We start from the raw sequence: 17,305 nt of genomic DNA, 5'->3' as shown, positions 1-17,305 counted from the left end.
GAGGAAACAAACTTTCAAAGAGGATAGAGAAATGCTGACAAAAGGGAAAAAGAGGAAAACCAATTTTCACAGGAGACAGAGAATTCTAGCCCTGAAGAGGGAGAGAAAGAGGTGGGCACCCAGTCGGTTTTGAGCTTTGAGGCTGATATTCTACCAATTGGAAGGCAGTATGAAGAGACAAATAACAGCAGCCTTTATAAATCTTAGAAAAAAGGAGCTTAGGGGGTTACCCTTGGAACCCCCTCCCTATGTGGGAGTCTGTACTTGTTTCCAATAAATTTCCACCCTTTTCATCTACCACCTTTTGTCTGGGGCTTTATTCTTTGAATCCATCTGGACAAGAACCCAGGAAAGAAATTACCCTTGCATCCTGCTAAGGGAAAACCACCTGACTCAACTTGACTTTCAATGTTAGGCACATAAGGCAATAGATATATCATGTATCATAGAAATGTACACTTGAAACTTATATAATCTTACTAAGCAATGTCACCCCAATAAAATAATTTTTTAAAATATTTAAAAAATAAAATAAAGAAATAAACTCATATTTAACACAGATGAAAAAAGTGACAGTGAGAGTCAACGTTATACCAGAAGTATTTTCTGTTTCTCTTTTCTTAAATGTTTTATCCATATTTGCCAAAATGGACAAATGTGAAATATTTCAACTTATTCAGCTGGAAAACAAAGAAAGAACCACTAGGTTCAATTTTGAAAAAAATTCTGAAAAATAATTAGAGGTAATAATATATAAATATTATTCACAATGAAAACAAACAATAGCAATAATACAAATCCTCTTTTGGTCCCTTATCTTTCTTCAGCTACTATCTCATTCGTTAGTTATGTTTTCTATGTGAAATATATTAAACTCTCCAGTGATGGGGCGCTATATCACTGCAATCTCCAGAACCCTGACAGCCATTTTCCTTAATTCTGAATCAATCGCTACACCACACTGAGTCTATTGAAGCAAAGTCATTGTCAAACAGTAACTCTTATGTGCTGCAGAGCACTTACAGCTTCTTTGATCTACCCTGGGCATAGTTAACTTGCGACAGAATATTGGGAAGTCTGTTTAAGTGCTCACCACTGAAAATATATGTGGAGGATATTTACAATAGTAATTAATTTTGTTTTATTTCATGTAAGTTCTGTTTTCTAGTTTATTTAGTTCTTTGTTGCAGGCTTATCCCATTTAGAGTTGTATTGATCTTATAAATAGCTATATATGTAGTTTTGCTTTAAATTACTTTTTAATTTATAGTTGTATCTCTGAGTATTTTTGAGACCAGTGAGAGTATTTTCAGTTCCTATTTTTAAAATAAATTCAGAAAGTTAGCAGAGTTGATGATTATTACAGCTCCAGATTAATTTTGAACAGTCAACTCCAAACTAAAAAAAAAAATTACAATACAAAAAAAAAGTAATAGCATATTATAGTACAGAAAGCTAATTTCCTGTTGCTGTTGCAGATTCACTCACTAAAAATGTCAGGACAATCTTATTTCATAATTTTAACACAGTAGTGGAGAGCTGTTGTAATAGAGCAAGTATTTATGATAATTAGGTTTTGCTGAATAATGTGGTTCTTCAAAGATGATAGTTGTGGATATTGATTTTCCAAATGGACTGAGTCATTGATTGAACGCAACTTGAAGAGGAACCAAATTAGTCTCTTGAATTTACCTGGGGCTGCTACTGTTGGAATACATTATCTGAGGAATCCCATAGCTATGTTTAATAGGTCAAGGACTCCCCCTGTCTGTTGCTTCACTTGTGGAATCATTTCTTAGTTAATAATGTTTACCTGTAAAACCATAGGTGACTCCAAGGAGTTGTTTAGTGATTGATTTTTTCTTTGCTAAGATAAACAAATCCCAAAATTGAACTAAGAATGCTAAGCTTGTTTATTAATACAAGGAAATGAGGAAGTTGGATGATGCAACTATAAGCTATTATTGGGAGGTAAGATTGAAAGATTTCTATAGAGATAGATGGTATAACAGTTAAACATATAAATATTCCTTAGGGAGAAGACAATGGAAAATACTTTCATATGAAAAACAGTAGATTATTATTTAATTCCCATTAGGTAAAAAAGCCCTCATCCACTAGAACTAGAGCAAATGCAGTCATCTTAGCAAAGTAGTATATTTCTAACATTCTAAACTTTTAAAAAATAGTTTAGTCTTTCTGAAATTTGAATATCAAACATTCAGTGTACATATTTAATATGGAATGTTTCTATATTTTGTGTTACTTATTTATAATATACTTTATAATGAATAAGAAAAATACTAAATTATATGAAAATATTAAAATTGAATTATGAACTATTTATAACATGCTAAAGGGTCAAAGAATAAGATATGTTAAATACTTAAGTGCATCTAACATTAAAAAACAAAGATAAATTTAAATATTTCTTTCTAGTATGCCTAACATATTTCAAGTTGTTTTTCTCCATCTATTTGGGGTGATCAAAAAATCTCAAGCTAGCAAGACATGTGAATGTCTTTATACTATTATTACAAAATTATAAATATATGCATACTAACACTATATACATAGTATATACATTTTGAATACTCTATTACATGGATTCTAATATACTTTTATAGTATATTTAGTACATGTGAAATTTTAGTCAATGATACCTTAAAATAGCAACATTGTTTTGTGGTAAATAATATAAGTATGATATTTGGTCTTAACCATATTGAATATATTTAATTATTTTCTTTCTACTAGTTTTTATTGATATTTATGGGAGACTTCAATCATTCACTTTAATATATCTTTTATCTCTGGTACATGCTATATTTAATTTTATTTTATGGTTCATATGGTGAAGTTTCAATTATTACATGTCTACAAAAAGTTTCATATTTATCTATACTTCATAGCACAAAGGTATACACACATACATATATACAAATACACAGATTTATATTTTTTAAATCTAGGAACACATACTTTTTTCATTTTTTTATAACTTAAGTATTAGGCAATCAAATATCATTTCTTTGTCAATTCCATCATTTTAGTATTTTGCAACTGTTATGTTTAAAATACAATTTGGAAGTTCCTTAGAAAATTGAACATACACTTACTATATGATTCATTAGGTGAATTCTTGGTATTTACTAAAAAAAAAAAATTAAAAGCTTACATCTGTTCAAAAACCTGTACATGGATATCAATATCAGTTTTTTCACAATTGCCAAAAGTTGGAATAAATCAAGATGTCCTTAAGTAGGTAAATGGATAAAGAAACTGCGGTACATTCAGACAATGGACTACTATGCAGTGCTAAAAAGAGATAAACTATCAAGTCATGAAAAACATGGAGGATGCTTAAATGCATATTATTAAGTGAAAGAAGCCATCCAGAAAGGCTATATACTATATGAAATTAATTATATGACATTCTTTAAAAGACAAAACTACGGAGACAGTAAAAAGATCTATAGTTGCTAGGGGTTAAGGGTGAGGGAGGGGTGAATAAATGATTATAAATCTTTGAAAATAAATTAAAATATATATGACAATAGCATATATTATATACAATGCAATAATATATGAGACTATTTCATGACCTTAGTGACAGAAACACAAAGTCCTAGTTAAGGAAATAGTAATAAATATATTACAATATATTATAGTCTTTAATTAAGCCATAACATATATCATCAAGCCTTCCAAAATTCACGTCATCTGATGACCCCCAAATATTGATCACTATCACAGAACTACATAACTAACAGTTTACAGGTCAGCTACAAAGGAATATCACATCCTTCCAACTGCTAACCTATACAAAATAAAAACAATATCCATGACAGTGCTTTGAATATTGCTGCATGGGTGATGGAGGCAGGTTTGCTGGTAATGAGAAGTGATGGTTTGAATAAGTAGAAGTACCAATTCATTATAAAAAGGTGCAACAATCTAAGCAAATGTGGAAGTTTCTTGTTGGTTGTATTTATGATGTTGTTGTTGTTTTCCATTGTTAAATTCTGATTTGGGTAAAAATGAAAATTCCTTTGGAGGCCATAAGTAGGTACTGAGGTCTCATGATGACAAGCCCCCCAAAAATTGAGGAGAGAGTTATGTAGAGATTGAATAGAAAGTATTCGGTAGCAGAATAGGTTTAGGTTTTATGATCATGGAGAAACCACTAAAGATTTTTCAATAATCATAGCATATGAACAAAATTATGATTTTGGAATAAATATGGGCAAATAACCTCTTTAAATCTCTATTTCTTATCTTCTAAAATGAGGAGAAATAATAACTGTGACAATGGACAATAAGGAATAAATGTGATATCATTAAGAGCTAGTAGAAAAGCATAGAAAAATGGATAAATAGGAAGAATAGCAAGAGAAAAATAAAAAAATAAATATATGAAAAAGGAATAATGAATAGTAATAAAGAGCAAAGGGAAGCAATGGGAAAAGAGTGAGAAGGAACAAGAGGAAAGGAGGAAAGACAAGATGAAGGACTGATCATGTAATGAGGATATGATAAATTCAAATTTTAAATGATTTTATGATGATGGCAGAATATCTAAATCAAATGTCTAACAGGTATTTATGAGACTGGAGATGAGGCAATAATTCAGTTCTGGACATGTACCGTAAACATGAGCATTATCCTTGTAAAGATGACAAGACATAAAAATAATGGGATTTTAGAAGGAGAGATTATTTATAAGGAAAAGGGAAAAATGAGGGGGGGAAATGAGAGGAAAAATGGGGAGGAAGAAAGCAGTTAGGACTGAGAATAATCTAGAATGTCATTTTTAAGGATGCCCAAAAGAAAACATATACCGGGTATAGGTTGAAATATAAGTAATATTTTTCACTATTAAATACTGTGTGGTCAAGGAAAAGTATTTATGAGATGCATGTAAACCAAGAAAGTGCAGATATATTGGCATAGTAAAGGTTCAGAAGCAAATTGCAAGGAATTTTTATTACAATGGATGTGAGAATATGGGGAAAATAGAGTGTGCAATCATCTTTTAAAAAGTCAAACAATTAAAGGAAAGAACAAGTTTAAATAAAAATATAACTTCAGGTGTACATGATTAAAAAATAGTGTCAATGAGGACAGGGCATTATTTGAGCAAAAGTAATGGAAAGGGTAGAAATAAGAAACTACAGATAATGAGGACTGGCTGGCGGGTAGATTACTGATGAAGTGATTTTTTTGAAGGAGACAAGAAGAAACAAAAGGAGAGCAGATAGAGAACTCACAACTGAAGAAGCATAAAAGGTATTTCTAGGCCTAGAAGATTTCCCCATTGTGTTTGGCCCAGAGGCTTCTAAGGATATAGCATGATGGTCAAAGAACATGTTTTGTTGCTTAATTACTAAGAGAAAGCACTTTTGGCTTTTCTGTACCAAGCCTAAAGAGAATTTCTTTATAATTTTTTTTCTTTCTGGTAGAAAATATTAACATTTTATTGCACTTGTAAAGAAGAAACACACCAGAAGATTTTAAAAGAATCCCCAATATTCAGACTAGTTTCTATAATTTTAAAGCTTTAATAAATTTCATAGTTAGATTATACACTACCTCAATCTAAAGAGAGGTCTAAGTGTCAAGTAAAATAAATTTTTCTCAAGAGAAAACCATGTCCCTCTGAAGCTGTCCTAACACTCTGTAGGAAGATAACAATCAATAACATGCACTTGCTATCTTTCCCAGGAGAAGAACAGGATGTTTTGAAAAGGATTTCTCATTTATTGTCCAGTATTCTCATTTACTATACAGTACCACTGAAAATTCATCAGGCTAGCTGAACTAAAAATAAATAAAAATAATTCAAAATCCACCTACATCATTCATTCTCTTTCCTATCGCATCTATTTTGGAGAAGATATAAAATCATCTCTTTTTTTTCTTCTTTTTTTTTCCTTTTTCTATTAAATTTATTGGGTGACATTGGTCAACATGATCATATAGGTTTCTGTGTACAAGATCTGTATATTGCACTGTGTAGGAAAATGCAAGTCAAAACTACAATGAGATACCATCTCACACCTGTTAGAGTAGCCATTATCCACATGACAAGCAATAATAAATGTTAGAAAGGTTGTGGGGGAAAAAGGGAACCTCACTCACTGCCAGTGGGACTGTAGACTGGTACAACCACTATGCAAAGCAGTCTGACAAGTCCTCAAAAAATTAAGAATAGAGCTACCATACAACCCAGCAATCTTGGATATATACCCGAAAAACTCAAAATCATGTATGTGCAAAGATATATGCACCCTTATGTTCATTAAAATCATCTTTTAAAAGAAATAATAATCCTTCTGCAGCAAGCAATTCCCAATGCTTATATTACACCATTTATTTATAGTAGTGTAAAATTATTTATAACTTTTTTTTTCCATAAGAAAACCATAAGATTGTACTAGTCAATTACAGACTGGGTATATACTCCACAGCTATTTCACTGTATTTATAAATTGAAGAAGGTGAAGCTTAATTAGAAATATGCATCATATAAATGTTTCAACCAATTTAAATTAGTCACTGGATAGCTTTGAATCTAAGATGAGAGTAGATTTTTAACAAAGAGGAAAAATATTAATAATGTAACTCTGCCTAGTAAGCTTGAATTTGAAATGCAATAACTTCATAAGTATAAATTATTTAACTAAATTATTCAAATTTAGGATTGGTTTAATTTTTTATATTTTCCAACTAGAAGTAGGCTAATAATAACAAATGAACTCAGTGGCCACAAAAATATACATATTTACAGGTACAATGTTAATGGCTTCATGGCTAAAATGTAATATAATTTTAGCTGATAAAATATTTGGGATTATTTGCTATGACTTAAAATCTGTTAAAATACCAATTAAGTTTAATTTTGAAAGAGCCTTTTCCTTTCATCCCCATTAGTGGATTATTATTAAATTAAAAATATTTAAATTAACTTCAACATTTAAAAAATTGGCAAAAATTCTCAGTATGTAAAAATAAACATCAATAATCAAGATAAATCTGGAGACATAATTTTTAACAAGAATTTGAGCAAAATATTAAAAGCATTTTACCCAGTTAACATCCGATAATCTCATAATTTATACATCTATATTTCAAGAACATCTTTCTTAATGTTGGTATATAACTACTTTTTCTCCTTTTGTACTTTTTTACATTAATTTTTTTTTTACTCAGCTATTTCATTTGAGCATCTTAATTTAACATACATAGTGAAGATTTTCTGACAAAACAACTTTTAAAATGTATTTTACTCTTCTGATTTGTGGCCTCTTATCTTTGAAAATTGGTTAATTCTAATTAACTCAGTGGGTGGGATTCCATGTGGATGAACTAAAAAATATAATTTTATTTCATGTTCCAAAAGGGACATAAAGCCATTAATTTGTGTGACATGTAAGCTAAACATTTTGATACTTTCCACCTCACTAAATTTCAGACCAGCATTTATCAGGCTAATATTTTATGCCAAAAATAAAAAAAAAAAGAACAGACTTTAATCATAACTTCTTCACTATTGAATATTTCATATTATCTAACATTATAAAAAACATCACTAAAGATATCTAAATATTATAGATTTCAGCATTTATTAACTTCTATTTTGTCTTGGTTTATATATTAGAACTGGTTGTATGTTATATAGTATGACTAAACCCATTAATTGGTAAAATGGTAGGGAAACCACAAAGTGACTAGCACTTAGTTTTTGCCCAATTATATTGTTTTGAATGAGTAACATACCAAATAATTTGGGTAAAAGAGCAATATCCAAAATTACACAGTGAATTCTGGGAATGAGACTCAGTAATGGAAGGTCTGGAGACATAACTGAAAGTTAGATGAGGACAAGTAGTAGTGTCTCTAATCTCCAATTGTTTATTATCCTAAAGGAGAATTTGAAAATTACATTTTCAAATTTATCTTTTGAGTTACTAGAACCAGGAAACGCAGTAGGATACTGCCTAATAATACATGGATACTATATAAATTAGAACTATTTATTTCCTGGGGGTTTGTAAGACTTCCACATAGATCTTTCTAATAGTCAGTTAAATATATATCTCCATATGAAGTTTTAAAAACTAGTTATAGTTGAAAAAACAGTTTATAAAAATATTTAGTTGTATGATGACACTTCAATGTAAGTTGAATATTTTTCTAGAGATAACAATTAGGGTAAAAAAGAGAGGAAGAGTAAGGGACACATTGATAAGAATATTAAAGAGAAAAAGAATCAGAACCAATAAAATATATATATAAAGGTAGAAGACAAAATCTATTAGTGGCCGTGATGATTAATTTTGTGTGTCAACATGACAAGACTCTGGTGATCCATTGATTTGTTAAATATCAGCCTACATGTTGCAGTGAAGGTATTTTTAAGACATAATTAACATTTATAACCAGTAGGCTTTAAATAAAGCAGATTACCTTCCATAATATGTGTGGGATTCATGCAATCAGTTGTAAATCTTAAGAGGAAAGACTTCTGCTTCTTTTTTTTTTTTTAATATATTTTATTGACTTTTTACAGAGAGGAAGAGAGAGGGATAGAGAGTTAGAAACATCAATGAGAGAGAAACATCGATCAGCTGCCTCTTGCACACCCCCTACTGGGGATGTGCCTGCAACCAAGGTACATGACCTTGACCGGAATCGAACCTGGGACCCTTCAGTCCGCAGGCCGATGCTCTATCCACTGAGCCAAACCGGTTTCGGCAAGACTTCTGCTTCTTGAACCTCAGAATAGGTCTCAATGTATTGACAAGGATCTCTACATCTATTCCTATATCTATCACGTTTTGTTTTGTTTTAAATCCTCACCCAAGGATATTTTTTCCATTGAAAGAGTAAAAGGGAGGGAGAGAGAGAAACACTGAGGATGTGAAAGAGACACATTGATTGGTTGGCTCCCTCACATGGCCCACTGGGGCTGGAGAACCTGCAACAGAGGTATGTAGATATGTTCCCTTGACTGGGAATCAAACCCTCCACCCTTGGGTCCACAGACCGAAGCTCCAACCACTGAACCAAACCATCCAGGGCTATCATCTGTTGATCTATCAATATATTTATTGGTTATGTGCCCCTGGATAACCCTGAGTAAAACAGTGGTTAATAACATACTTTCTTGGTTTGGTGACAAGGGTCTTAGCACAAGCAACTTTATTTTGGGCCTGATGTCTTGTTTTGGTTTGTTTTTAATCAATACGTGAAAAGGTTTCATGGCATAATAACAGTTTAATAAAAATGTCTGTATGTTTGTATAAAATATGGACTGGAAAGCTAAGTCCACAGATACTCAGAATATTTAGTTATCTCCATATATTTTACTTTTCTTTTTGTGCTTAATTCATATTTCCTAAGATGTCTAGAATGTTAAAAAAAAGTTACTAATGAATAATTAAATATTGCTTGTGTGTATAGAAGAGGAATTTTAGACGAATGTAATGGTATAAAAAGGCTAAATGGTTCTTTAATAAAGCTGATTAAAAATTTATAAAGAAAAAATAGTTAGAAGTGTTACAGGTAGTTGGACAGACATGAGCAGAGCAAAGACTATGTGCCAGGTACAGAAACTCACCAGGGCAAAAAGCCCCCGATGCCTAGCAAGGGGCAAAACTGGAAAACAAGAGCCTCATCCCCAGGGTAACCTATCCTCCCTAGCATATCACTGGTCATGCAGTTTGGATCCCCTGTCATGCGGTTTAGACCTCCTGACCTTTTCCTCCCAAAAGATAACATCTAGGCCTCAATTGTATTTCAGCTCCAGGCCCAGCAAAGCAGCAAAACCAGACACGTGTTGTGGTTGCCATGGCTGCCTCAGCACCAGCTATACTGACCAAGGACCCCCCTGCGCTGGCACCAATCAATCAGTGGAGAACACGACACTGAAAGAGACACCTGGAAAGCTGCTGAACATTCTATTGAATATCCTCTGATACTTCCCCTAAGATTTCCACCTGCAAGAGAGAGATAAATACGCTCAGAATGAAGGACCCCAACGCACACTCTCCCCATGGGAGCACACCCTTGCCCATCCCTTCCCACCTTTTTTCCTCAAAGACTGAAGTGACCCTAAAAGACTTGCAACCAGGGGAGCAAGGGGCAGCAGCAGCTTGTCCCCGGCTAACCCCCTGCCTCCCAGGCCCCCTTTTCCCTGACTTCTCGGTAAGTCAAAGCAGCTCAGCCTAGGCTCTCCTGTTACTATTTCTATGCCCTTCCTCATTTCACTGTCCTAAATATATTTCTTTTTGTAGACAATGAATTCTTACTTACTTTGCTACACTTTGTCTCTTGATTGAAATATTTCCTTTAAGAAGAACTGAGGTCTCATTGTATCAGTGGTAACAGAAGCATCCAGTGAGGGTGGTTAAAAAAGTGAGTGTACATGCAGGTGGATTTATAGATCTGTAGGGTGTTCATATTTGTGGTGTTCATTTTCTCTGTGTATTATGAAGTGAGTATTTAAAGAGCATGGAGACATTTTAGGCCATAAAGACTGATTCAAAATTCTCTTCTTCCTAGTGACTATAGAAAAACAACCTGGTGGAAAAAGGGCACAAGATAGGAGATAATATTTAGTTGGCCTTCTTGAACACTAGAAATTACATGGTAGTGAATGTGGAACTATAGGAAAAAAGTTATAAAATTTTAGATTCTTTTAGAAAGTCATGAACAGTGGCATTTGACATGACCTATTCAGTAGGGGAAGAGTTAGATAAATAGAGACAAGTTCTTTGAAGAAGAACTTGTAATGCCAAAAATGACATGACCTAAAGGAGGGAAGTTAGAAGGAATGTTCAGGGGAATCATGAAATAATGAATTTGACTGAAGTAGCAGCACAAAAGAAAAGAACGTTTTATAATCAGTACTAGCTACCTGCATTTTTTTACTGAATTTTGTTTTGTCCTGTGTTTTCCATGTACCTCTGAATTTGCAAGGAAAAGCAAAAATATTTCAATTACACAGCACAGTAAAAAGTGGACATGCAAACAAACCAATGAGATCTACAAGTTAATCCCCAAATCTCTTTCAATCATGCACTAAACAGTATTTAACTGTATGTAATCTTACATAACTTTACAACACAAAAATAATTCTTACTTTATCAAGACTACTGTTAAAACACAAAAGTATAAAATATAGGCACTGTTAAGCAAGAAAAATGCATTTTAGAAAAAGTCAAAAATGTCTTTCCATTTAATATTACTCACAACAATGTTTTATAAAATCCTGGCCTAACTAATAACAGATTCAATCATTGCATGTATTATATAATTTGAGCTTGTTTTACTTAATGTTAAATGGATGGAATAGTGAAAGGGAAAAGCCGTATGTTTTCATGAAATTCATTTTCTCGGAATTGTTAAATAATATTATCTCTTTGTGCTATTAGTCACTAAGTACTGCTCTCATGGTGATTTCCCCATTTAATTTGATACTAAAATATATAAACACGTAAGAGACATTGAAAATAACTTTGTTCTTACTTCTTGGAGCTGGTTTTGTTCTATTTCTAATGCAAAACATTTCTGATCTATGCCCTTGAAATATCCACAGAAACATCATTAGTGTCAAAGCTATCCCTTCTTTCTTTATAATTTATCTTTCCCAACATTATTTTTAATTATTTTTAATTTAGGTCAAGGATAAAGACAGTTCTACATAACCAATGCAAATTTTGGAGTTAAAGAAATGAGACAGCATATTTGTAAATGTATTTTAATAAAATGTACTTAGAACTCAATGTATTTAGTCATCAGTTTAAATATCACAAAGGTGACAGTATAAGAAGTATAAAATAAACAATGATTCTTCTTGTATTTCTCTTATCTTTTCTACCTAATGTATTTCAGTAAATTAATTATTCTTATAAAATGTGAGATTAACACAAAATGCTGATACCTGCTCTTTTGAATTAAGTATATATTTGAAATATTGACATATAAAATGCTTATTTTTCCTGTCATTCTTTATTTTTCAATCTGAGTTAAGTAGTATCTGAAAGTAAATGATTCCACTTTTGTCTTCAGGGGCTTTATAATGCTTTATATATCTGTGGAATTCAGTGACAGTTTTAAATCTGCTGCATTTGTATAAAATTAGTTTAATTTTTCATGAGTTGCAAATTATTAAAAAGAAATAATTAAATACTAGAACAAAGAGCTTACACCTATGGACGAGGTCAGTGGGGGTCGGGGGGAAGGCCTGGAGTGGGGTGGGAACTGGGTGGAGGGGAGCTATGTGGGGAAAAAAGAGGAACATCTATAATAATCTGAACAATAAAGATTAAAAAAAAGAAATAATTAAATACTGACAGAATTTATCAATTTGAATTACCAAATAAGTTAGATTTTATTTGCAAGTGTTCAATTAATTTGATAGTACACATGTCAAAAATATAATTTGAGATTTATCTGTAGATACAGTATAAGACTGAACTACAGACAGGAGTATGTTGTGGGACCCTAATTGTGCCAAGGGACCCTGCTAATATTAAAAGTTCTCAGGTTCAAGAAAAGATGCTTAGGTTCAGGAAAAGTAGAATGTGAAAAATCTGTTTTTTATTTTATTTGTGTTATTTGTTTGTGGATAGCAGAGAAGCTATAATTGCTGAAGACATTTATGAAATCCAGTGATGAGTTCTTTCTGAAGGACAGAAAGTTTCTTCTAATATCAGGATGTTTAATCAGCAATCAGAGAGTCCTAATCTAAGTTCAGGAAAATGGTGGGGAGAAATAGAGAAAAGAAAATTTTCAAAGTTCTGGTAAATTCACTCTAGCCAATTTGGGTCAGTGGACAGAGCCTTGGCCTGCAGACTAATGGGTCCCAGGTTCAATTTTTGTCAACGGCACCCTGGTGGGGGCACCAGCAAGAGGCAACCAATCAATGTTTTTCTCTCACATCTATATTTCTCTGTCTTTCCCACTCTCCCTAAAAATCAGTGGAAAAATATCCTCAGATGAGTATTAATCAAATTAAAGAAATAAAGAAATTTACACTAATAAAAGAGAAACATGCAAATTGGCCATCACTCCGCTATGCCCACCAGCCAATCAGGAGGCAATATGCAAATTAGAAGGCCAAAGCTGGTGGCCACCCAGCTGCTCCAGGCATGGAGTGGCCAGGTGGGGCATGCATGCTATGAGAGGAAAGGGGGGCGGGGCGAAGGGATCTACAGGAGCGGCACTCCAGCTGCAGTGAAGCTGAAGACTGCAGACTCCGGAGTTTGCAGTGAAGACGAAGATGGCAGACTCCAGCCTGAGTCTGCAGCAAAGGCGGCAGTCTCAGGCCAGAGCAAAGGCCTGGGTCCTGGGTGCTGGAGGAAAACCGATGCTGGAAGCCAAGGGAAGGAAGGCCTATTGCACGAATCTCTGTGCAATGGGCCTCTAGTAAAGAAATAAAAATCACTGTTTCAAGGTTACATTAGCCTTTAAGGTTGATTAAATACATTAAAATAATGATGCCCCAAGGGCTTTCAGTATGTGTCTTTGACTTTTGATCTCTATATTATTATGAAAGCTAACCTCATGGAACATGAATGTAAAAAGATAAATAATTATAATTCTTAATCAGGGTACCCCTGGATGAAAGCGGGGAAGCAACAACATATATCAATGACAGCTCAAGTATCGCTCAAGTATCATAACTTATGTGGAAACTTTCCAGATTTCTCCCAGCTAGAAAGATTCACTCCTCTGTTTGGGCAGTCATGTTTATCACAGTCCAAGTGTGCAAGTATGATTCAGTCTTGATTTCCTTCATTTTTCTATCCTAGTTTTATCTATCTATCAATCTGTCTATCTGTCTAATTATTTGTGCCACTCTTATCAGACTTTTACCTTATAATGGCCTGACTTATTTAGAGATGTGTCAGGCTTCTAAACTAATTGGGAAAAAGCTATATGTTTTAATCACCTAGTGTCTAACATAAAATTAATATAATATTGAGTATAGTTTAAAATCACTTCAAAAAGATCATTCAATATATAATGCTCACATTTTAGCAAAACTTTAAAAATAAGGTATATTTAATATCAACCTGATATACTTAACAGTATCAGGGGTCAAGTATGTCAGGGATCACTGTGATATTTCTACAAGAAATATGTTTTTGAGAAACACGTCTCTGTAAGCCAGTGAGTGAAATAATCAGATCTCATAAGAACTGACTGCTAGCAGATTCAGTATTTGAGCTATAGTTACATACCATTATTCTATAATGTAAATGTAAATCAGATAAAGAAAGGAAGCTTTTATTCTTTACTTTTGATTATAATGCACTGTTTGCATTTTATCATGTGTATGCTTTTATAATAAGTTGAACTAAACTTCTTAAAAACATTTATATATATAGGAATTTTAAGAATGGAAGGCTGAATAAGAGTTCAATATATTCTCTTTGTATATCTCATGAAATAGTTTTTAAATAACCTTAAACAAATAATATATTGTCTAATGATAATAAGCAATCAGTTAAATGAAAAGAAACTAATTCCCAAATTATTCAAAAACAAAATATAACAATGTTTTCTACACTAAATATAGTAAAATATTTAGGGAAAAATAAAAATATATCAATTTCCAAAATAGAATATCTCTAAAAATACAAAAATGATTAAATAATAGTTAAAATGTCATTGATTTTAAAATGTAAAAGGTCATATTGTATAATAAGCAGGGATTGGATATTAAACAATTACTAATACACATAATGTAAGCATTAGTAGATAGTAAGATAAAACTGTTAAAATTAACATTAATTTGTACTACAAAATATGAAATAACCCACAGAAACAATAAACCATCAAGACCTTCTAGGATACAGAAAATTAAATAACAAGATAAAATATTTCAAAAGACCTACTTTAGGTATACTAGTACTTTTTAACTCTATGTGCAAAGTTCTGTTCCAAATACATCAGATAATTCATTTAATGCACCAAACAATACTATGAAGAGTATTAAACATTTTACATCTATGAAACCCAAAAATCTAAATAATTAAGACAATTTTTTGATATTAATCAGCTATAAAGTGCCAGGAGCTGTTTGTTTTTAAACCAGAGAGCCTGGCTAAAAGAATTCCAAAGCTGATGGAAAACTATTTAATAACTGGAACAAGGAATTAGTCTTCTTGATATTGAAATCTGTATGACACTTTGCCAATTCTGCCACGACAACCACCACCATAAAAATCTAGTTAAATTGTTTATATGTATGAAGAAGCTGTGTCTCATTTAATGGAATTATTAGGAAATGATTTTTAAAAAAGCATTCATACAAAGTAGCAAGATTGTTTATAATAATGTAAAATTGGAAATGTTCTAAGTTTCCTTCTTTAAAGAAACAGCATACCTACTTTATGGAGTAGTACATATGTATAATAAATGTGAAGTCTAATTGTCAACATAGCTTACAAATTGCTCACAAACCAACAATAAGTAAAAGAAAATATTCACAATTGTTTGTAAATTATATTTTAACTGTTCATAAAATTGCTAGAGAAAAATATATTCAGAAATGCAAATCAAACTACAGATATTTTTGGTGGTATAAATGTGAATGCTTATTTTATCCTTTCTATGATGCTTTTTCTAACATGCAATTTTACTGTTAATAGAATGTAATATAAATTGGGAGCTTTTTTTTTTTTCTTTCTGGAAGTGTATTTGGAATTTTTTTCTGCTCTTGAACATTTAATTGCACTTCTAGAAATTAATCCCAGGTTGCCCAAATACTTATTACATATGTTCCTAACAGAATTATTTTTGGGACTAAAGCACTGGCAACAAAATTGGTATAAATCCTAAGCCATCCATATGATAGGAATAACTAGTCATAAACATACAACAAAAAGTATTTAATAACATAGGACCTTATCAGGAAATCTATATATATAAAAGGCTAATATGCAAAGTGTCCCCTCAGGAGTTCGACCGAGAGACCGGGAATTCGATGGCTCGCTATGATGTGCGTTGACCACCAAGGGGCGACTTGGAACGAAGGAAGGAAGGAAGGCCCTGGCCGGCAGCCAGGGGAGGGAGGCCCCCGCAGCAGCCACTAGGGACCCTACCCATGCACGAATTTCATGTACTGGGCCTCCAGTACTATAATAAGTTTAATAGTGCTTATCTCTGAATTGAATTTCTTGGTAATTTACTTTTTAAAAAATCTCTATTTGTCAATTTTTCAGTGATCAACAAATATATCATGTTTGCGAGAAGCAAATATACGTATTCATGACTCAAGAGTCATTTGGAAATGTTCATTTAATACCAATTTTAAATAATAAATTTAGTGTTTCATTATTATTTTCCTAGAAAGCTGTATGATAAAAATATTAAAAAAATCTTTTACTTAATGGCAAAATCTAAAATCGCCTCTCAAATTAAATTATTTTCTTTACATTTGGTCAGGCTATTTTCCTTTGGGTTTAAATTCCACTGATGAAAACAGCAGCCCAAATATTCATATATTGAGTAAGAATTATGTTTGATATATGTACCTTAATTTATTTAAACCATCCCCTAACTTTTGTTCTACCAAAAATATATATATATATATATATATATATATATATATATATGAGTAGTAATTACAACTTGATGGAGTAGCCCGTCTAACAGAAAGTTGACAGGTACTTGTTTTATAAAAGCCCAATATTAGTTCTGCAATCTGCACCTTGTAGAATGTGGACAAACTAAACAATTTAATCTTAAGCACTTTCAATTCTTCTAAGTAGTTGTTTAGAAGACTTTGTAATAAAATATTTTTTAATTAAGACCTTCTGAATTATAGTGTGTCAAATTTTCAGCACAGAAAGATGGTACTGAAAACTTCATATAAATGTAAAATAAACATGTCTCTACATATATTCTAAACTTGCTTGCAGTAGGATCAGCAAGTCTTAGAGTAGGAGTACTCCACCGATCTTAAATACCTATATCTAGAATTTGCTAAATTTAAACTCCTTTTATTTTTTGAAGGCCACTTTTAATTATAATATTTTTGTTACAGTTTTACCATAATATTATCTACTAGAGGCCCGGTGCACAAAATTTGTGCACTTGGGGGAGTCCCTCAGCCTGGCCTGCTCCCTCTGGCAGTCTAGGAGCCTCCAGATCAATGCCTCACAGAGGGAGGCCCTACCCACCCTGCTGGGGCTCTGGGATCAATTGGAGAGCAGAGGGAAGCTCTTCCCACCGGCCTGGGCTCTGCCATTCATCGCCGCCCACAGGGAGGCCCTGCCAGGGCTCTGTG

General features: G+C 32.5%; 1 pseudogene across 1 annotated transcript in view; it reads left to right on the top strand.

Annotated features, from left to right (window-relative positions):
- Positions 1-17,305, top strand: part of LOC307099060 (4-trimethylaminobutyraldehyde dehydrogenase-like) — a 77,953-nt pseudogene that overhangs the window by 58,298 nt on the left and 2,350 nt on the right. The gene's annotated exons all lie outside the window — the stretch shown is intronic.

Source organism: Cnephaeus nilssonii (genome assembly GCF_951640355.1).
Source record: "Cnephaeus nilssonii genome assembly, chromosome: 5".
Lineage (NCBI taxonomy): Eukaryota > Metazoa > Chordata > Mammalia > Chiroptera > Vespertilionidae > Cnephaeus > Cnephaeus nilssonii.
Note: the sequence above shows the minus strand (reverse complement) of the source record. Positions and strands in the feature narration are given on the sequence as shown.